A 23,150-nucleotide genomic window follows, 5' to 3' on the forward strand; every position below is an offset into this window, starting at 1 on the left:
CCCTAGCACAGGAGCCCACAAACCAGCCTGCACTAATTTCTCCCCCGTGCCATCAATACCAATGACCTTTTATCTGTTCATCTGGAGAGGAGGCGAGGACAGGGCCACCTGTGGTCACCATGGAAACAGTGGGATTTGCTGACTATAATCTTTTCCTTGATGCATGTTAAAGACTATTGGCAAGTGGAGGGACACCTGAGCCAAGGTGAGCTGATTAGAGGGTCTTGAACTAGTTGAGATAACACTTAAATTTTAATCAGTGCATTTTCTTATTTGCTGCCAAAAATAAATTTAGATTGTAAATAAATGCCACTTTAGTGCATGCATGGCTGTAATTCAGCCACGGCCACAAACTTTGCCAATGTTACATGAGCAATGTAACCCAAAATATCACCAGAGACATTGGGTGAACCTAATTTGCCTTTTGCTTCTTGAACCTCTGTATCTGGAAGCTGATGGGGTCCTCTGCAAGCACTCACTGGCAGAGCTGCCCCAAAAGGAGCAGCAGTGGGAGAGGCTCTGCCTCTTTCTTGGGACCCACAGCCAAGCTGATGTGGCTGCGCAGGGCAGCTCCAGGGCAGTTCTGGCACACAGAAAGGGTTGTTCAACAAGCTCAGTCTGCTCTGCCAGGGGTTATGCTGCTATATAAAATAGGCCTCTTAGTTACATTTAGTGTTTCCCTACTTTCCTGTGTAAAGACAGTGCATAACTGTGGTGTGAGGTCACCCGGGGCCCAGAGGTCAGAGCTCAGGGGCTTGACAAATGAAAGGTTAGAGCTCATGTTTTGGGCAAAGACACACAGGAACCAATAAACCAACATCAAACCCCTCCCCACAAGCTGGGTTTTTGTCCACCTCTGATGCACTGATCCATAAGAATTCCCTGCTCTGCAGTGCTACAATTGTAAATAGTCAAGATACAGAATATTAAATAGAAGTGAAGGCATCTTAACCCACTATCATTACAGAAAACAAATGTGCAATGTACCAGCCTCATGAGAACAAACACTTTGGGTGGGTGTTATATTTTTCTAGTAGATAGTAGAAAAACAAAAATGCAGTTTGCAGGTGAAGAAAATGAGTCACATGATCAGCTGGATGGAAAGGGAGACTCAGAGAAACAGAGAAAGCACATGCAAAATAGGAAAATATATAGAAGATTGTTTTACCTTTATTTTGAAGAGACATTGCTGTTTTAAAATGGCTTAATATTTGTAATTATCCCTCAGCCTGTATAGATCTCCACAGATATGCATGTATCACTCCTATGCATGCATCTGAACAAGCTGAAGCACAGCTGATGCTTCTCCTCAAGGTGAGGTGGGAAAGAGGAGGGTGCAAGGTGCCTGGGGCAGAGCTGTGGGCACCTCCAGGTGCCTCAGCCTGAGCAGCCCATGGGATGCCCCAGACAGGGCCTGCTGGACAGTGGGGAACTGCCCAGAGGGTCTCTCCCCCTGCAGCTCCCCTTGTGCTGGGCAGCCCATTGCCCTGCTAGGTGAGCACCTGTGCCCTTGTGCTATGGACAAGTGTCCAATTATGAAGGATGAAGAGGAGAAGAGGTGGGGAAGAGATGTAAAATGTCCAGCCTAGAGATCAAATTTGGGGCAACCTTCAGCCCTTACCTCCTAATTCTACATCCTGTCTTTCCTTGCACCTCATTACTCACAGGGCTGTCAAATCTGGACTCCAGCCTGCTAGATTAAGGACTGCAAGTTTATTTAAAAGGAAACAAAACAAAAACACACCAGTTTTCCTCATTACTGGCAGCCATCAGGATGGCTCTCTGCAGGACCACACAGGGAGCAGAGGCAGTGGCATGCTGACAATTAGCTGGCCAGCAGCATGGGCCTGGAGCACTGCAGGGTTTGGATGCTGCAGAGCATTTTCCAGCACTAACAAGGAGCTGGGCTGTCTTTGCTGAAGCATAGTTTTGTAGTGTCCCACTCTGCCCCAAATCCTCCTGGAGCCAAGCCCTGTTCCAAGGTCACTGTCTGCCTGGGGGTGTGCAGCCCCCCAGTTCTGTGGGGACTACAGGGGAGAGGACATGGAGCCCAGGGGTGCACACTGGGACCTGCTGGGACCTGCTGGGCTGCTCACCTGCACAGTGCCTGAGGATTCAGTCAGAGGGTGAGAGAGCCACCTCCACACAGGGATGCTGCCCTGAGACATCAGGGCAAGGAATCACCCACCTGGGCTGTGGCTGAGGGTCTTGGTGTGGGATGGGTGGCCCCTGTCCAAAGGAAGTGGAATAGGATTTTACTTTCCTTCTTTCCTTCTGCTTCATTGCAAGGCACAAACAGGCTCTTTTGAAGATGTCTGGCTGAGTTTTGTATTCCTTTTTTTTTTTTTTTTTTTCTAGACTTGAGTTGATGAGTATTGTCCAAAAGAACTATTATGTCCTGAACAAAAATGGGGAAATTCTTATGCACAAAATTCAGCTGAGCCATGACCCATAAAGGACCTCAAACTGCTAATACTGTGTCAGACAATCAAGTTACACAATTCAACTGTACAAAAATAACAGATGCAGTTAGTTTAACTCACTAAAAATGCTAAACCTATGAAGAGACATAGAACATTTAGTGATCTGAAATCAGAATGAGATAATTGCACTCAAATAAACTGCACCTCCACAATTCCTCACATGCCAGCTGCCAGGGAGTTTAGGAATGCCCCTCAGCCAGGTTGCCTGGAGAAGATGGAAGCACTGAGCAGACTCCAGGTAAGTAAAATGACTATTTGGATGCATGATCTTGTTGAACTGTGACAGTTTTAAACTCAGACTAAGCTGGATCTTGTTCTGTGACTAGGTAGACAATGTTGTATCACTGATGAGAAGAAAGTCTTTATTTTTGACTATCTCTGCTTATAACCTGAACCGTGGAGAACTCCTACAAACCCTGAGCAAAGATTAGCAAACACACACACACACAGTCTCCTGTGTATAAATACATTTAAAAATGTGTCAACACACACTGAACCTGTCTGCAAGGACGAGGCAGATCTGGGCACCCACCTCTGGTTGATACTGAACACAAAACGTGGCTGTGCATGTGCACAAGAAGCAAAGTGTAATTTGTCTCAGGGAGCTCCTGTGCCTTTTCCCCAATGTGGTTCAGCCCCAGCTCTGACTGCCTGGGCTGCTGCTCCAGCTGCTCAGGCTCCTGCATGCCTTCAGGCTTTCATTCCAAGAGCACTTCTGGTGCCAGAGGGTTTTGGCAACAGTTATAATGTGAATGATTACTTCCATTGAGGAAACCATCGGTGATAACAGAGACGAGAAGGTGTGTGTGGTGTAAACCACAGCTTGCTGAGGGCAGTAGAGCATGGGGGTATGCAAGGACAGGCTCTAGGTGCTGCTGAGGGGGAAGCTGCTCTGCAAATGAAAGAATGGCATGTTGGTAGGGGAGTGATGTGTTAAGTAAGCAGAGTTTAACCCCTCAGCAGCTCTGTGAATAAAATGTTTTCAGATCTGGCCTGAGCTAGGTGTTCACTCAGCTAATGAAAATGCTGTACCCCTCTGTCTGACCAGCCTGGTGTATTCACCAGGCACGGCTGTGAAAGGAGGTATATTTGGGCCACTTCTGTTGTCGTGTTGCCTAATACCAATGTGGACATTATAAACCCAAGCCAATGAATTTAAATTTTATTTTCTTACCCAGCTGCCCAAGCCAGCTTACATGCTGATCAGTATCTGCTGCAGCCTGGGAATAATCTGGCCCCAGCTCCTTGGGCAGGGAAGTAAATCCTTACTGACATCAATGAACTGAAAAATTCTGAGGTCTGGCAGTGACAAAGGGAATAGTGAATGAAAGCAGTATTTCCTTATATTGATTTGCCTTTCTGCTCATCTACTAATAACGTTGGCTGTTTACCCTTTGTAATAAGCTGTGATAGGTGCTTTCACTGGCCTTAGCAGTTCTCCCAGTATGCAGGAAACAGGGAGCCCCCAAATAAAGGAGCTGGCTAGAACCACATAAAATTAAGCATGTCAAATATTTTAAAGTTTGCAATTCAACCACTTGAGTGATTGATTGCATATTTAGATCTTGATTTTGCTCCCAAGATTTTCTCCACATGATATTTAAAGAGCCTTGAACCCAGTTTACCAGACAGGGGAACACATGGGAAGGGAACACTTTTATAGCCATTTTCTGAGTTTTTGAAGATTGCTCTGGGAACTCAGGGAGACACCAGTATCTTTGTCTCACCTCTGTATTCCCTACCATTGAAGGGTGTTGGATTTTAACCCACTTTTTATATTTTTGCTTTGACTGGTATTTCTCAGGCTTGTATTGTGTATCATTGAGGGTAGTAATGTGTACTCATTTTATCCCAAAAGTAAAAGTTCTTTGTTAAGTTACCAGTAGAGATTTGGCACATTTTAAAGATAAGGGACTGCTTCTGAGTAGCACCTACACAAAGGATGATTCCGCTGTCTGAAGAAATTTCAGATGACAAAAAAGTGGGTACAGCAAAGGTTTATAAAATCAAGAGAGTCATGGAAATAATTATTTGGAACAAGAATTTAAGAACTCAGTGCATGGTCATATAACATGGAGTGAAATTGTAGAATTAAATGGCCCTGGATGTTCTGGATATCAAAACCTTACATGGCCTTAAAAACTGATGATGCAAAGTCATGGATGAGAAGGAGAGGGAAAATCTATGAGACTATAAACAATAACCAGGATACCAGCCCTGGCTCAGTAAATTGAAGCTGCTGGGTGCAAGAAGCTGGAAATTGTGCTATAGAAGCAGCAGAATCTAGACACCCTTTTCTGGTCCCTTTTGTAAGTGTCTGTTGCTGTTGGAGAAGGAGCAGTACCTCCCCTAGACAGGACAATTGCTCCAGTCCCATGTAGAGTGTAGCTCAGGCTCAGTTAAAAACCCAAAACAATTAAACCCCAGAGAAACACAGATACATACCTTATTAACAGCTCGGGTGCTCCCCTGGGGAGTGAAGATATGTGTCTGTCCTGAGGACTGGGAAGCTGATGTTAAGCACACCTTGACATGGGGCTGTATTCTGCTGTTCAGCAGGAATCCTTAATGCTCATAGCAAGATGAGTTGGTCTTTGCTGAAGGAGAAACCAGAACAACAAGTTAGATGACATTTTTTTGGGAAGATCCTATGTTTCAGTTTCTTTCAGTTTGATACAAATTGAAGAAGAACTAGTTCTACATGTAGAATGAATCTCTAGCACCTGCAGTCCTGTCAGCTCACAGGCTGCAGTGTCCCGGCCACAGGCCCTGTTCAGGTCTGGGGGAGCCAGACAGCTTGAAGTGATGATATTTTAAATACCCTCAAGAAGAACAATTGGAGCTTGCCCCTCAGACCCCACAGATGACTGGGTATGTTCACTAAAATAAATAGTACTTAAATTATACTAGTTTTCGAGAGGTTTTGCAAATGGGTCACAGATACATAAATTCGACAATATAATTGACAAATAGAAGTCAATTAAATCCAAAAGTGAAATACAGAACCCAGCCAGCCAAAAAAAGAGGTCACTACATAAAACCTACTCTGCCATGCTCATATTTCACCTTTTTACATTTTGCTGGTGTAATAGGATGGCCCTATGAGAAGGTAAGAATGTTGTTTTCTTCCTTTTCATACACAGAGTAGGAGTTTGGTCAATAAATATTAATTAGAAAAAAGTTTTTAATCTAGAGTATTTTCTCATGGTGCTGAGGTCTGGACATGAGTTAGAGAAGGACAGAAAGGCTTAAGACACTCAAACCTGAGGCAGAATGAGAGATTGCAAAGAATGTGGTTGTATGCCAAGACCAGAGCTAGCTAAGACAAACTAAACCAAATGCATTTGAGATAATTCACAAGGATAGGACTACCAAGAAAAATATACACATTAGTGCAATCAGAGATTTAGGTGAATCTGAATAAACCCCCTTCAATTTATCACAGTTGCCATTCCAGTAGTTCATTGGGCTTTTTCCCAATAGTAGTTTCCCATGTTTATTTTGGCACTTGCGGGGAAAATGTCAATGAGAGAACTACTGTTAGTGTGCCCTGCTGTGTGACTTTGAGTTATTCCAGTACCACAGCAGCTACTTTCCAACAGATTAACATTCAGATACTGGGGGAGTTCACTCAGTTCTTATAAATCTCTATAGAAATTTTATTAACTTACAGCTTTTTTTATTTGGTGGGCCACCTATGAAATGAAACCAGATTGCTTATATTTTTTAAAGATAGAAAATTTTTTTTTAAGTGCATAAAATATATGCTTTTCTGGAAAGTTTAAAGTGCTAATCTCTGAAACAGTGGCACTGGGGAACTCAGTTGTTTTTTGCAAAAAAATAAACAAACCCCAAAACAGACAGACATGCAAAACCCCAAAAGTTAATTGTCCCCTTATTGGATTTTCCCCCATTTTTTGCTTTCATTAAGAGAAATGTGTCATCACAAAAACAAATTTAAAAAAAAGGATGGGTGCAAAATTAAGGCACAAGGTTGGCACTTGAAAGATCTGGTTTCGGTTCCTGGCTCTGTCAAACATTTCCTATGTGACCTTGTAAATGTCACTTTTGAGCATGTAAAACCATCTGGCCTGATCTAGTGAAACATGTATTTAATTTTAAGATGCAAGTAGCTCCACTTACATCTCACAGGCCTAAATTTAAAGACATGTTTACATGCTTTGCTGGTCGGGAGCCACGATGCTCAGCCTCTTGCAGGGAGAAGGATTCCCCTCTGCCTGCAGCATCCTCCAGCCTGAGGAATTCTTGGTGTCTTTGGCTCCAAGCTCTCCCAAGCAGAGGCAGAGACTCCCTGTGCATGAGCAGCAGCAGCACAGTGGGGTTTCCACTCTGAGGGCAGGAGCAATGCCTAGAACTGCCATGGATAAAAGCTGTAAATTCAGATGCCTTCACTGTAAATAAAAATCTGCATTTAGGCACTGAAACACTGGCCTGGTTTTTCAGAGTTGCTGAGCAACCAACACGCTCATCAGGTTAAGAACCCACAAATGTTTTGTGATTCAGAAAATTAGGTCACTTATTTGGAGGCTAAAAATAGATTTTGAACCCCAATTTCAAAACTTGAAACTTTGCCTTTATGTCTTAAATGTACTGTAAATATCCCGTCCTTGGCCACTATAGTTAGCCATAGACTCCAACTTAATATAAAATTCAGATTCAGAAGCAAAAATACCCTCATTTAGCCATTTCACTCTTAGCTAAATGTAATTAAAAAGAGTAGAATTCCACGAGACATTTTAAATAATTATATAATATACATATGTGTGTACACATGTTTTTAATGTACATAGTATATACAGTGTTATTTTATGGCATAGCAGATGTTTCTTAATTCCCTGACACCATGCACTGGAGTTAGACTATGCCAGCCTATTTTATTATGAATAATGTGCTTGCTCTGTCATTAAGTGGGTTATTAAAGACATAAACAAAGTTTTATGCCCTGCTTTTCAACAGCTGCTGGTGGTCTACAAAGTGATAATCCTGCTTTCAGCAAATATTCTTAGGCTTAAAACTAAAATAAATAGATTTCATAGGCAACCAGTTGACTCATGAGTGGGCAGATGGTAACTGTGACATCTCCAGTGTCACAGAAGCAGCAGTGGCATTATTTCTGAGAGAAGCCCTTTGAGCACAGGCTGGGAATGAGATGGCTGCTCCATACATCATTTCTTCCTCCAACCACACAGCAACTTCTACACCAAGCAAACAAGCCTGACTGGCATTTATTTCAGCAGCAACAGCAGGGGAGGAAAAATTTAAAAGCAAATGTTTATTTTAAATGAACAAATAAACATGTCACACACACACACAAATCCAGTACGTGCGACAACAACTGATTTTTCCCTTCCTAATGAACTATGTGGCAAAACCACAGTTGCAAATCTTGTAGCCTCAGCCTTGGAGAAGATGATCTGGCTGGGCTGGATAACTTCAACCAGAAGGGCAGAGGGGACAGGGAAGGTGAGGTGCCCGTAAATTCAAACGGATGTGACCCCACACGGCAGAGCCCCAAAGGTGTGCGGGGAACAGCCTTTATTCTTATAAATAGGACTGATGCCAGGCCAACCAGTCCCCCTTGCTTTGGACTTCCTAAAGAAAACAGCTTCAGACAGCTGAGCAGAAGAGTTATGGAGAGTGCTGAGATAGGAAATATCTACAGTTCCTGATATATTATGATTGGCCCCGGGAATGAGGAAGCCGAGAGACGAGGGTAGTGCTAAAGGGTGCTAACTGTACGGTGCTAATGTACACAACAACATCCTCATACAAGCAGATGTTTAAAAAAAAAAAGGGAGGGGGGATGGAAATTGTATTTAGACCACGTTGCACTCACCCTAGGGAGGAAAACTAAAAAAAGAGAGAATGTGGAACCAATTTTCAAGCTTGAGCAACTGAAAGTCTATTAAATGATTCTGTCATCAACATGAGATGAGAAAAAAAGGTAATAATTTATACAACAAATTAGGTAATTGTAGCTGCACGGACAAATGATATTTCTTCCCTGATAACTGAATAAACATTGTTACAAGAGGAAGGTTATAAGGAAATAGCCACTTTAGTGAACTACAAGCACCAGGTCTCCTGCTTCTGTTCATATGAAAAGACAGGCATTGAGGACTGAGGGACATGCGTGCTCTGGATCACAAATATTTTTATTTACTTTGTTCCTTTCTTTTTTTTAGGAAACATATTTGACTTGTTAAATATGGGCTCAGTGTCATATAATAGAAGCAGTCTCAGCATGATTACTGCATCATGCCAAACTCAAGTGAATTTCTTTTCTAGAGAGACAGCAATATAAACTGAAGGAATTACAGGAACAGTATGGAAACCACACAATTTACTTGCTTATTGACTCTTGCTTTCTTATTTATGAGCTGCATAGTAGGTAACAAAACAAACAACACAAACTTGTAGCAGGTATACAGAGAAAATAAATAATGGGAACAGAGCAGAGGCAAGTTGGGGTAATGTGGGGTAAGAGACACTAACTTCTGGATCATCACCAATAGTACTGAATAATGCAGTGGTCAGCTTGGGTCAGTGGAAGGACCAAGAGAGCAAACTCAAAAACCCAGTGTACAGAGCACATGTGGGAATGCACAGATAGAATGGTTAAATTCCTAAGTTTCGGGGCCTTCACATTTTTGTTTTCTTTTCTGTCACAGACTTCCTGTGGGATACTGGGCAAGTCACTTAATGGCTTTTACGCCTTTGTATTGTTCTATTCAAGATTATACTGGATTTTGCCTGTGGAGACCAGGCCCTTAGTGCCAGAAATCTTTCTAGAAGGGTCACTGTTGGAGTAAAATTTCTTTAAAAACTTAACCTAGGAATTTGCAACATGCAATACTGACCTCAAAACGCACTACCCTTCATTTTAGTACAACTCTGTACAGATTTACTTGGCAGGGATCTTCTAAAGCACAGGCCCAACTAAGAACTCCCCTTCCTTGGGGAAAAAAGAAAAATTCAGTTCCCTGGCCAGGGCATGAATCTCCCATGCAATGATGCACCAGCCATGTGTGAGGAGGAGGGTGCAGGACAAGGCTGAGTTGAGGGTTTGGTTGTGTGAGCTGTTAAATCCCTGCCCCGTCAGCAGCACCAGGCGTGTGCTCAGAGATCAGCACTTGCCAAGGGCTGTGCTGGCAAAGCGCTCAGCTCCCTGTGATCAAGGCTGGCTTTGAGAGGCTGAAACGAGAGGAGAGAGAATGTGAAAAGGATTTTTGCTAGGATCAATTTTCTGTCTATCTTTTTATGTATGCTTCCATCTATTTGAATGCATGCATGTGCGTAAACAGAGCCAGTCCCCATCCCCCCCATGTCTGAAATGAAAAATAATAAAAATATATTTACATAGCTTAGACATTAGGCTATTAAAAAGCTATAGTCAGTATAACAGAGGGGAAAAAATTACAAAGAATGATTTGCATAGCAAACACATTTCACAGCTGTTTTGGACAAATGCCCTTGGTAAATATGTTTAAAGTCATGTACAACAAGAATATTTTATCACAAGTAACCATGTTTTAATAAACACTTAGTCTTTTTGTATTTCATTCTTTCTCATCATAATAATAGAAATATAACACCATATATCACTGTAAAACACATTTCCACATAAATGCTGATAAGCACAAAATATTTTTCATCATTTACATTTTAACTGTAATAATATATGGCAGGATTAAAGCTGCATCCATCATGTGTCTAACTAACCTTGCTGTAATGAATTTTTAAATGTAATGGTTTCTGTCACAAAGTAAAATCATACATAATATCTTTTGACACAGTATGTTGGTATATGCAAGGTTTTAAAATGTAAATGCAACTTCATTTTTAATTAGATTTATAAACTCAAATCACTGTTTTCTTTACTATAAACCAAGGGGTAAGGAGAAAGGGTCTGGGTCTGTCAAGCCTGCAAGTTTTTTCAAGTGCCTTTCTCACAGGGAACATCCACATCCAGCATGTAGAAAGCGAGTCACACCAGAAACAAAGGATTATCAAAATCACAGGGAACGAAAGCTCTCCGGGCTGCCTGAAGGGCCTCGGTGGCAGCGCGGGTGCCCGGCCGGGGCAGGGCTGGGGCTCCGCCGGGCGCAGGGACAGCGAGATGAGCGCTGCCTGTCCCCGCACAGCCCCTTCCTGGCGCTGCTGGAAATAACAAATAATCCGCCTCACAAGAGGAGAATCATTAAAAATAATTTGCAGGAGCTTTCTGTTCTGCGAGCCCCTTTTTTGATACAATATTTCCTTCAGTGATTATCGCTGTGGACATGTTCCTGCCATATGGATGGGAGCCGGGCGAGGAGGCCGCTCAATACCTGAGTGGTTAATTAAGAGCTGTTGCTGGGCCACAAGAAGCAGGTTTGAAATCCCTCTTCACTCACCGACAATGAGTAGCTTTTTTAGCAGCAGAAGTCGCTGGGGACAGCCAGAAGCGCAGGGTAATTATTTGAGATAACACAGAGCTGAAGAGCGGGCGCGCGTGTGCGCGGGTGCGTGCGGGGGTGCGCGGCTGCGGGGGAGGCACCTCCGACAGCAGGGCAACAGCACAGAAAAGTCTATAATAAAAAGGTCAACATCTCCTAGTTTTCTGTACAGTGTCGGCAGTCTGTAATGCCTTTTTAGAATGAATGACAATGGATTTATCTTTTTTTTTTATTTTTTTCTTTTTTTTTTCTCCTCTCTTTTTTTAAACGAATCTAATTCTATATTCAAACTTTGCAATGGTGAATGCAGGTCCTGGAGGCCAATCTGGATGAGCTGTTCTCACTTTATCAGCGCAGATGCTGAAATGACTTTGAATGTGTTGTTGCAAAATAGCAGTAATTTCAACATTAACTCGTGTAACCCTGTGCTCTCAAGAACAAAGAAAAAGCAGTGAACTGAAAGCCGTGAATGAAATGAGAAAAGTCCATAAGTTCTTAGAAATTTGGGGCTAGATTCTTAGCAGGGTAAATGTGCTTACTGCCACAGGAACAGGGAACACTATTTTGGCTGTAATTGAGCAACTCATCCAAACTAGCTACACTTCTGGTTTTTGGCCACAATATTGCTTGTGGGCAGGGGGGGGTCTAGGTTATTATTTATGCCATTTAAAACATAAACCAAGGCTCTAAGGGACAGTGATTTCAGGGATGATCTTGCTGCAGTGTATTCCATTAATTATTTTTCTCAAAAATGTAAAGAATGAGAACTTTCATAGGCTATATTTTTCTAAATGCTTCATATCCCAAATATTTATGAAGTCAAGTTGCCATTCAATTCCAGCACTGTCAAATATTTTATACAGACTCTAAGACCTGGTGAAAACTGAAGACAAGCTGTGTAGTAATCCATGGCAGTACTACATTTTTTTCTCAGATCTGCAGAAGAGAATATGAACATCCTTTTGCTCAGTCATCTAATCTCAGTCCATCTACAGTGTCAGCTCAAAATACTATTTCCTCCTTTGTTTGTTTGTTTATTTGTTTGTTTGCTTTAACAAGCCTTTCTAGTATATTACTGAGCAAATGACAAAACCTCTGTCATATGCTTTTTTGGCATTTCCAGAAAATCCCACACGTGATCTCTAACTTAGAAGGCTTCAATCTCCATCCAAATATGAGCTCTGAGAAGCTCAAATGAATGCTTAGCTTTGTGCTGTGGGGTAAAAATAAATTCAAGAAAGTAAAAAAGACCCTCAGCCTCCTCTCCACAGACACCTTTTCATATCTTCTCAAATGCTGGGAGATAATTTGCCTGAGCAAACAGAGGTTTGAGCACACAAGACAGGCTCTTCAAGCACCAAAGGTTTTGCAGTTTTAGCTGTGGGCTCAGCCCCCCAAAACCTCCTATTTGTGGTGTGGGGACCATGCCATACCTGTTATCTTGTTTATAAAGGCAGATCTTGCAAGCCTTTGATGTTTCCAGAGTGCAAACAATACTGCTCCAGCAGCAGCACTTTTGCCAGTATAACTGTCTCAGCTTTGTTTAGAAACTGCCCAATATGTTAATTATCTTCTTTACCTCTGTGGCATTATACTGTCAAACTGTACAACAGTCTTTAGAAAATAAAAGCTAACACCCTAAGCTGCTGTACCCGGCTCCCATAATATCTATTCACTGACAATGCCTGAGCTGTCAGATCAGAAAAAGCTTCATTCGAATAAAGGTGGGCAGATGTGTGATAATGAGACAGAAGCATACAGATGCTAATATAACTGTTCAGCAGAGCAGGCTCGTCTTCGTTAGGCAGACCCAGGTAGCAGCTGCAGACTGTCAGACGCTGGAATGCTGCTTTCTCTTGATTCTCATTTAAGATCAGCTTCGTTCGCTGTCTGTCAGTGAACTTTTCCCTCACAGGAGCCTGGACCCCTAGGTGATCAGTCACATTTCAACATAACTAGATGTCAAAAGAAGTTTAAGTTGTATGACGAACTGTGATGCATTCCCTGTGCTGGCTGGCAGTCTCAGCCCTCCAAGGCGTCTTGTTAATGATCCACCTGGAAACTCTAGAGTATTTCCCGTATTTTGTTTTCTTATTAAAATACTGGCTAAGCCTTTGTCGATATCCATGTCAGCAACTGTAAGCTCAAGACAATATTATCACAAGCATAATTTGATTTAAAAATGGAACAGTGGACCTGTGCTGACCAAGCAGCAGGAGATGCACACAGAGTGAGCAGGATGCTCTCTTCGTGTTGCTGCAATTTATCCTCAACAATTAAAACAAAGTATTTATGATCTTCTTGGGAGAAGAGGCAAGGTGTTATGAAGCTTTACTAAGTTTTCTTATGAGATATGTCTGCAGCCAGGCAGCTCACTCACTGATGAACACAACCAGGAATAAGATAATGGTGAGCCTCCATAGATGAGCAAACAATTCAGAAACACAGGAGCTTGGAAACACAAATAACCTGAGATTGTCATTTCACATACTGCTGAAACCTTTGAACTGGGAGTCTGAACTTTGTCAGCCTTTCATCTGTTGCTATGAGCTGTTTACCCACTCATACTCCCTGTTTCACAGAGGAGACAGACCGAGGCTATTTTACATAAAATACATGTGTGTGCACACAATGCAGCAAGCCTTCTCCCACAATATTTGTGTGACAAGACTTAATGTTATCTGGTGCTTAATCATGTCAAGCCAATTTTTACTGTCAACCCTGACTCCCTTCTTCACTTACCATCTGAATTGCAACATTTCTATTCTTCTTAAGAGAGCAAACTTAACCTGGCCAGGTACAATTAACAGGTTGCTTACAATCTTAAAATTCTGAATTAAAAGATGACAAGGGAAGAGATTCAGATTTATGATGTTCTTTCTCTTCTTGTTTGGGGTTAGAGAATTGCAAGATGTGTATTGGTCTGGCATTTGCATCATAGTTTTCACCAAACAAAAATGATTAAATTTGCAATACTGGTCAAAAGTCTAAGGCAACTTTCTACCTGATGGACGTCAAAAGGAATCCTCAGTAGGAAGCTCCATCCACATTCAGACTGAGGTATCCAGCAACTCCCCCAAGGCTGTGGAGAGGGATGTGAAGAGAGTCAGGATACCATAGTGTCTGATTTGATACAGGGCTGCTTTCATTTGTTCCTCTCCCTGCACAGACAAATCCAGCTTTTAACAGTGATGAACATGAGATTTGGTAATCTGTTTCTCTCTCTGCTTTCTCCATATCAATATTATTCCTAATTAAACACTTCTCATGGCCAGTTTATACTCACTAATACTTTCTAATATAAAACAAGATGTCTCCCCCTAGATTCTGGTATTTAGTAGCCTGAAGCTCATTAGTGCATGTGTTCTCACCCAGGAGTTTTAAATATTTAACTAGCTAGGATTCTTTCAAGAGGTCTTAACCTTATAATTTGTAATAACTTGGGGATCTCATATCTGGAGTGTAAGTTATTAAAAATGTTTCTTCCTTTCACCCTGCATTGATTTCCTACTTCTAGCAATCAAACTAAGAGCTATTAGGCCAAACAACTGCAGCTGCCTATTTATTTCATTGTAGTAAAACATAAGTGATGATAATAGATCCCCTAATAGAGATTGATCTTCCACAAAAGCCAAAACCCAAGCATGAACAGCCTTGGTAGACAGCGCATTATGCATTATGCACCACCTGGTTAAAATTGTTCAGCTATAGAATAATATAGGAAGGTCCACACAAAATGAGTGCACTGACTGATTTATCTTCACACAGAAGTGTTTCACTTCTGTTGCTTGTAATGGCCTGAGCATGTGATACAAGTAAATTTTGTCTAAAAATTATCTAAGGACCACCTAATGTGCTGTGATGCTACTGAATGTCAAAAATGTCAGCAGCTTCCAGTAATGACTCTCTGACATAAACAGTAAGGGAGAAATATTACAGTTACTGAAGGAGTTACGAGGACAAGCATGCATTTTCATGAGTGGTCTCTTTGAATGGCAGCAAGTACTCAAGCAGGCAGCTTTCCCTGCTAGTTAAGCTGGCCAAAGAAAGCGCTCTTCCCCTGAAAGACAATTAAAATGAGTTAAATGAATTAAAAAGGCCCTGCACAGCTAAAACACGGTCAGAGGTTAGAAACAGTAGTACCTGGATTTATGAAAATCATGTGGCTGCCAAGCCTCAGAAATTGTGTGTAACAAGGGAGCCATTCAAGTAGTAACACAAACAGCTTTGTAAAATTGAAGGCAATATACATAACTCTTAATTTCTAGGAGATGGTTTTGTCAGCAGTTGTGCCATCTTAAGACTTGTGTAATATACTGATTCCTAAAATTTGATTTTTATCAAGTGCCTTTCCTAGGGAGAAAGAGAGCTTAAAAATGTATTAATAAATAGGAACAGCAGATAAACGAGATGCCCTTCAGATTGTTATACTATTATGGTAGAGGAGATGTCATCAGCTGGTTACACATGCCCATCATTCCTATTTTTTTTCAGAGGCACCAAATTATAGTAAAGAGAGGGAGAGACAGAATTACGTTGCACCCAAACATGAAAATGTAAAAGCCCTCCCTCCAGCTCCTTTGTGCAAGATATTCACCTGCAATCGGTTACTGAGCTTGGCTGGTTTTGCAGGAGCAAAAGGTCTGCAGTAATTACACAGATATTTCAGCATTAATCTTGCACCAGAAATCCCAGAACGCTACAGTATACTTTTTTACCCATTACATATACAAAGTCTATCAGAAAGCATTTGTCTCCCCACTCTTTATTCACTTTCAAAGGGTTAAACAGCCTATTTACAGGGCTGTCAGCAATCTGTATCCCAAATCATGAAAAAGTCTGGCCTAGTTTTGTTCAGCATGGAGACTTGTCTTCTTGGCCTGTTGTTGTTACCATCATGTAATATCCATGACAATCGTGTTGTGCTTTTTAGGGGCTCTGTAGTGCTAAATCTGAGGGGCCATTTTAAGCCAGTAAAGGGCTTTATTTATGTGGATTTGAAAGAGTCTTGTGAAGGGCCTTCCACTCAAAATCCTCTTCAGCAGGTCATCCTGGTTTCAAAAGGATTTAGATGCAGAGACAGTGATCAGTACTTCTATCACGTTCTAATAGACTGACATGAGCATTTGTGCCTGAAAGACAGGGGGAAAAAAGTGATGCAGATTTGCCCTAAATTGGACTGATGCACAAAGCAGGGAGCGCAATTGACTGACGAGGTAACCCCTGGCACCCTTCTTTTACACTTCTAACCGGTGCCGCACAAAGACAGAGCCGTGGGAAGCTGCACGGGAGCAAAGCATATCCATTTTCATGGACCATATGGAAATTTTGTTTTGTGTACAGAGAAAGTGTCTGATAACAGTGACCTTAACTGCCATATGTGTATGGTGAATAGTAAACAGAGCAAACCACTCAGCTCTCTGACCCTTAGCATATGGACATCTCTACCAAAGGAGAGTTTTCACTGTCATCTCACTGGTAACCCAGGGGATTTCACTAGATTTGTTAATGAATTGCTCTATTGACTTATATCTGAGCTTGCCTCATTAGAGTAGAAGAACAAAATTTTTATCTATGTTTTCGTGAAGGGGACCAGAATGCCCCTCCTTTGTTAAGAGGTGGGTAATCTGTAGGGCTGTCATCTGTTTTGAACTAATTTATTGTGTCAGTTTAAGAAGGCTCTTCAGTGTTCATTGATGCTCAAGCTCCACTCCAAGCCTCTTTAAATCAATTTTTTCCTTGTGAGTGGAATGTTTTTTAGGCCCCTGCTTGGTTTACAAATAGCTGAACATGTTGTTACCCTGGTGCTGGCTAGCTTTAGAGTGCCAAATACAAGCAAACTCAGTGAGCCTCCATAGCACCACCTGTCATGAAATGGCTTTCAAAGCGGCTACAAGCCTTGTACAACCTTGTACCATTCACCTTCCCCACCCACCATCACTCAAACAGCAGCTCTTCATAAACCAGCCTGTACTGAACCAGGCAAGAGGGGTTCAGGAAGTGAAGGTGGGCAGAGATGACAAACATTCATAATTCTAGCACGCTGCCATTAGTGATGGGCCATTGCTTTAAGATTTCCAGCATCTGAAATACTGACTGGCCCCTGATTCTTATGCTGTGATAGCCATCAATTAGCATCCTATTAAACAGTGCTCCAATAGAGAACACATTATGCCTAATGGCTAATGTGGAATCAGGAGGAATTAGTAAAATAGTGTTCAATAAGATGCAAACCATAAAGATAAGCTGCTGAAGATTGGATCTGACTTTTTGTCTCTATGTTCAAAGAAATAAATGGCCACTGCCATAAACTTTTTTCTGCCCCTCCCCTTACCACCCTGAGTGCACAGCATGCCACAGGATGCTGACAGGAGTGGGCACTAGGGCTGAGAGTGCTAGAGTGTGCCCCTTGGAGACAAAGCAAAACCTAAACATCAGGTGATTCTTCATATCCATGCAAAATGCACAGTTTTGATGGCCCTTTTTAAGATCTTGATGAACTGGGGAGGCCCTGTGTATCCAAAAGTGACCTGAAGCATGAGAAAGTGATGTGAACTACTCTTAGCTGCTTTATGCAGTAAAGCAAGCCCTGTCAGACTTCTCTCTGCCCTCCTGCAGTACAGAGGGGGAAACAACTTTTACTGAATAGGGGCCAAAATCTGCAATCCTCATTTAAGCAGAAATCCCATTGAGGTTTCAACAGCATCTTTCCCTCAATTTCGTCACCAGCATCACCTTTGGGATTCTGCCAGCCAAAGCAGGTGTGCCAGAGCAAAGCAGCCTCTTGATTCCAGCTTCTGCAGACTATTCATACCTGTCCACTTAGCACATATTCTACCTTTCAGAAGTAGTTTGCTCATTTTGTTATTTTGAAGTTGTGTGTGAGGCTCTGGCTATTCCAGGCCTGGAGCACAGTGTAGTGCTCCAGACAAACAGCACAGAGAGCCTCACTAAAGATCTTCAAAGCATCAAGGCCACAAAAAGGCTTGATCTGATCTGCACTTAAGGACACAACTCCAGCTCCTTCCTCTGCAGATGCTGCTCTCCGAGTTGCCATGGAGTCATTGGCTCACTTGGAATCAACTGTCTGCACAAATGACTCATCTTGCTACCAAAAATCTATGTGTAGAGATTGTTATTAAGAATCCAATATTAATCAAGCCATGGTATTGGAGTTGTCATAGTTATTTCCTGCTCTGAGCACAGCAAGTAACGATGTTGTATTATTTCAAATATCACGGTAAAAGAAGTGTGGGTAAATATTAATTTTTTCACGGTAAAAAATTATGTTGCACCTCAATAAATACTGAGGTGTGAAAAGCAATCTGAGAGTATAAGGGAACTAAAATACCAATATTTTTCAAGGATCACTTGTTTGCTCATTGGAATGGCTGCCAAACATCTGTACTGCTTTGAGTGGGTAAATCCTGCATTTTACAATGGTACTGGAGTATACAACCATTTGGTGTACAGAGTATTGCTGTAGAGCCTTTTATGACTGCAAAGATTCATTACATTTTTAAAACGAAAAATGCATAAGCAAAATGCTTACATTACCTTTCAAAGCATATTTTTCAAATCTTGTTTTATATGAGAATTAGTTTAAAGCCATTTGGATTGTTTATGTTTATTTAATCTAAGACTCTTTAGGCTAAATATATATCAAAGGAAATTCACCTAAGTCCCAGTTGCCAGTGCATGAAGAGATGATGCTATCAGTATAAACAAATAAATGACAGTCGCTTCTCATAGTGAAACTGTTGGGCTACAGGTTGCTAATTCTAAGCCTGAAACTTTAAGGGATTATAAAAACCCACAAAGTTAATTTTGGCTGCATTTCTGTGCTGCTTGCCCCATTCTGGAGTTTTCTGCTTTTAAAAAATTTCTAACCTGCTCATTTTTCATTTTTTTTTTCTTTAAACAAGACTTTCTTAAAAAACAGGAAACCCCACCAAGAAACCCTTACCTCCCAGGCACCTCAGCTTCATTTTCAGATTGGAGTTCATATGTGATTTTAGCTGGAAGTGAAAATAAGTGTATTGCATTCTCCCTTCATTTGCAATGACAAAGCAATCCTGCAGATCAGATTGGCACAAGAAACAATTCCCTCCCATCTCAGAGGATATTCCAGATGAAAAAATCAGGATGGGTGCTGATTGTTCAAGCTTTAACACCGGTGTGTGGGAAACCTTGCAGCAAAGCTGCCCTCTGAGCACCCGACTCGAGGCAGTGCTGTTTGCCCCCCCTGTCTGAGCACTGTATTTACAGGCTAACACAGGCAAGGGTACAGTTAAATAAATAAAATTAAAAAACAACCCAAAGATAGAAACGCCAGACCATTTGACACCTTACCAAAAAAATATAAATGTTGCAACATAAATAATTTACTAGGACAGATATATAACTTTGGAAATTCATTACTTTTCTTACTGCCTTTGCAGAGCAAACAGGTACAATAGAGCTCAAAAAGGCTGGGATAAAGCAAAACTGTGTAACATACTTCAATGGGCTAACTATATATTCACTGAAAATTACAAATTTGGCTTCATAAAGTGGAGATGTCTGGGGCACGTGATAGCTACCACAAAAATTGCTGTAATAATTACATGAAATTATGACTAATGACTAATTACTAGTATATACAGGGTGTTTCACCTTATCAGATGGTATATTCACACACACAGGAACAGGTATAACATGCAGTAAATACAGGAATCAAGATTCCATGCCACACATTCCTCTTCCTGCTGACTCTTATGGATCTAAAGAACAGATCTAAAGGGATCCTTTAATTAATACTAATAATTGACTGGCAGATCAGAAACAATGACAACTACTTAAGAGCATTCTGCAAAAGCTGTGGAGAAGTTCTGCTGTTTGTTTTTATTTCACTCTGGAGTGATTTGAGCTATTTGCCATTCCAGGAGAGCAATGTCTTTCTAGAGAGGCAGCATTAAATGTATGCATCAAAACCTTCCTGCTCAGAACTCCATCGAACCCAATTTTTCTTTTTAAATGGAAGTAAAGATAAAACAAAAATCTCTGTATATCTCGTTCCCCCTTGAAAATGCCTCACTAGCAAAGATATTCAATGAGTAGGAAAAGGAGGAGTGAAATAAAACCTTTTTATCAACTTTGTTGCTATAAATAGAAGCAAAGGACCATTGATAAAGCAGTTGTCATACTTTCACACTGCACCCTAAGTCCCCTAGAGAGCATTCAGCATTGTAAGATCACATGTGGAGGTGCAAGCAAGCCGAGGACTTTTCATGTTCTTTGCCTCGTGATGTTATTTCCATAAGAAAAAGCTGGAAGTTGAAACTGTGACAACTTGCGCTGACCCATGGGAACGCAAACATCTATCTCCTGATAAGGCCGAGATAATGCACGTCACCACCACGGCCAGCATGAGGACACTTGTCTTCACTCATTTTATATCCACTCTATCACATTCCTGGCCACACTTCCGTATCTGTGCTTTCAGCACACTCCATGCATTCCTCCAGTGAAGTGCACAACTCGCTTGTTCAAACAGAGCTGGGCAGCACAATTACACTTTCCTTGCCACAGCGGAACAAACCCCAAAAGCTGCTTAAAATGGCTGCCCTGGAAGGTCAGTATTTCACACCCATTACGGGAGCAGCCTTCCTTTTTCTGCTCATAAGGAGCTCGGCTCTAGCCTCGAGCTAGTCTTTCCTTCTACAAGACAGAAACACAGTGTTACACTCAGCCTGTGAAATCTGGAAACCACTCAGGAGAAAAACACACATGCAAGACTTCTTGTTTGCCATCCATTATTCTATTGATAATTTCTCCATTGTGCTGAAACCATAACCTTATACTGCATCCTATTTGACAAATTAGCTCAGTTTCTAACATCAGAAATAGTAATAGAACTCTTATTTTTAGAATTCTTTGACTTTCTTTTTTTTTTCTGGACAAAGCCCCACTGCAAAGATGTACCATTAATGTTTTGAGGATATTTCAGGGAAGATGGAAAAATTATGAACAAAAGAAAGAAATACTACGAAGAAGAATTGTGTTTTGTCTTCTGCCTGTTCCAAAAGTGCAGTGGACAGAGAAGGGGCAAACCCCAAACTGAAAATATTTCATTTTGCAGAAATATATTTTTTGAACTTTTCTCTAACTGGCAAATAAAAAGACTGACAGTCATGTGGAAAGGAAAACACTTCCTTCACTGAATTTTCTGTTTCAGAAAACATCTAGGAGGTTCTGACTGCATTTAACACTTTAAAATCAAAATACATTTGAGTTAGATGAAATTTAATGCTGGGATCAATTAATTTATAGTGGTTTATATTGTTTGCTTTCAGCACTGAAATTATAGTCATCAAAAGTGCATTACCTTTCAGGTGTTCACCAGTGAGGCCAAGGTAACTGGTATTACCTGTTGGACTCCAGAGCAGCACAGGGGAGCTTCTCCTGTATCTGATGTTACCTCAAGGGAAGAGTCATTTGTCTCTGTTTCCATCTCAGATGTCTTCTCACCCTTCCCTGGAGATGACACATTGAATTAAACCATTTTTCTGGTGATTAGGAATCCAGCCTAAAGTCCACTGGATTCATGAATGTGGATTTCAATGGGTGTCAGATGTGACCTGGATTTCTTGGCTGAGGCCACAGACTCTGCTTTAGGCTGCTGATTTCTTCTCCTCAGTGTATTTCCAGAGGGGATAGAGATTACACATTTTTGACAATGATGTCACTAATTTTACATCTTTTTAGCATAAACTTTCTTTAAAGAGCCTCCCCCTGCTGCCAACTTTCTGGTATTTCTCACTTGTATTATGGTTTCTAGGTAGTGGTTTACACAGCACAGTGAATTCATCTGATATTCACCTTGAGAGGCAAGCAGCATGATTTTTTACTTACCTGGTGGTAGAATGGATGAACACCATAAGCCACAGGATACACATTTTAACTGGAAAAAATAAGATTTGAATTTAGAAATGAGCAATTTTTCAGTTAAACCTTTACCAGATGTGATGTTTGGCACATGCCAAATTCCTTGAAAAGCAAGGAAAACAACACCTGAAGTTTAACACCAGTCACAGAAAGGTGTGTCTTCAAAGATCTGAATGTTTGGATTTTTTTAAATTACTTATATTTTTAGGGTACAACTTGTGGGTGCTGTTCAAAAGACTGTGAGATTTTATGCACAATTGAATACAGTGACCAATTTTCCCAGAACAAATTACACTGTCAATTTACTGCTGTTATTCTAAATAAAAGGTATTTTCCTTGCACACCAACTATAAAAGTTCAGTCACTTAAATTACACAGATTGATCTGCCTGTGTGGAAATTACAAATTAAGCTTTATTTATCTGGTAGGGTGCTATGCATCTGTTCTAACCTCTTGATAAATTACCATTAATCCAGTGTTCGCTAATAAGGTATTCACAGACTCTAAAACTGAAAATATAATCTTTTTGCCTAAAATCCTTCAAACCAATCAGCCCCTAGAAACTAATCCTGGAAAATAGTTCTGCTATGTAACTCAAAGGTCAGCAAGATGGAGGAAGAACACACAGTGATTTTTGAGGGCAGTAAAAGAAGAGAGACCTTTAAGTAAACAACAACAAATGAAGGACACTCTTTGACCCAATCTGCAGAAATAGGATGAAGAATGAAGAAGGAAGGCTGTGTTATTTGGGCTGATGGCTGAAAACTTCATTTTTATTTGTACCTAGAAATGCTTAGGCAGCTGTTGCAAAATTTTTGAACTTTCAATACTCTGAAGAGACCACATGAGAAAGAAACTGCTTTGTCGTTTGAGTTTCCAGATATTCTTCAGCCTTAGGTACAATGAATTTCAGTAATTCAGCTTAAAAATTAATAAACCCATGAATAATTTTATAATGTCTCCTATATGAATTCAAAACATTGCAGAACCCATGGTTGATCACTTTTGCTACCATGGCTTTTGGTAAGATTCCTCAGTGTAGGGGGAACAGGAATTTCCTTTCTCTAGCTCCCATCAGTTGCTTCTACCAAGTCAGCTTGCTGGAAACCTCTTATTTAGGTCTCAGCAAGGGCAAGAGCACCATCTGCACTCAGCTGCAGCACTCTTCCTCCCCAAAGGCAGGCTGGACACATACAGTAAGTACACACGTTCTCAGAATATGAGACCTCCTGCCCTTGAGGCCATGGTCAGCAGGAGGGGTGACAAAGCAGAAGCCTGTGGT

The 23,150-nt window shown here is 41.1% G+C and overlaps 1 long non-coding RNA gene across 1 annotated transcript in view; it reads right to left on the reverse strand.

Annotated features, from left to right (window-relative positions):
* Positions 1-21,884, reverse strand: part of LOC134424210 (uncharacterized) — a 52,945-nt gene extending 31,061 nt beyond the window's left edge. The window contains exons 1-3 of the long non-coding RNA XR_010029371.1: positions 21,836-21,884; positions 21,309-21,457; positions 4,929-5,080 (exon numbers count right to left, since the gene is read on the reverse strand). This is a non-coding gene — a long non-coding RNA (uncharacterized LOC134424210). The remainder of the gene's footprint in view (positions 1-4,928; positions 5,081-21,308; positions 21,458-21,835) is intronic.
* Between the last annotated feature and the right edge of the window lie 1,266 nt (positions 21,885-23,150).

The sequence above is a fragment of the Melospiza melodia genome, chromosome 13 (assembly GCF_035770615.1).
Source record: "Melospiza melodia melodia isolate bMelMel2 chromosome 13, bMelMel2.pri, whole genome shotgun sequence".
Lineage (NCBI taxonomy): Eukaryota > Metazoa > Chordata > Aves > Passeriformes > Passerellidae > Melospiza > Melospiza melodia.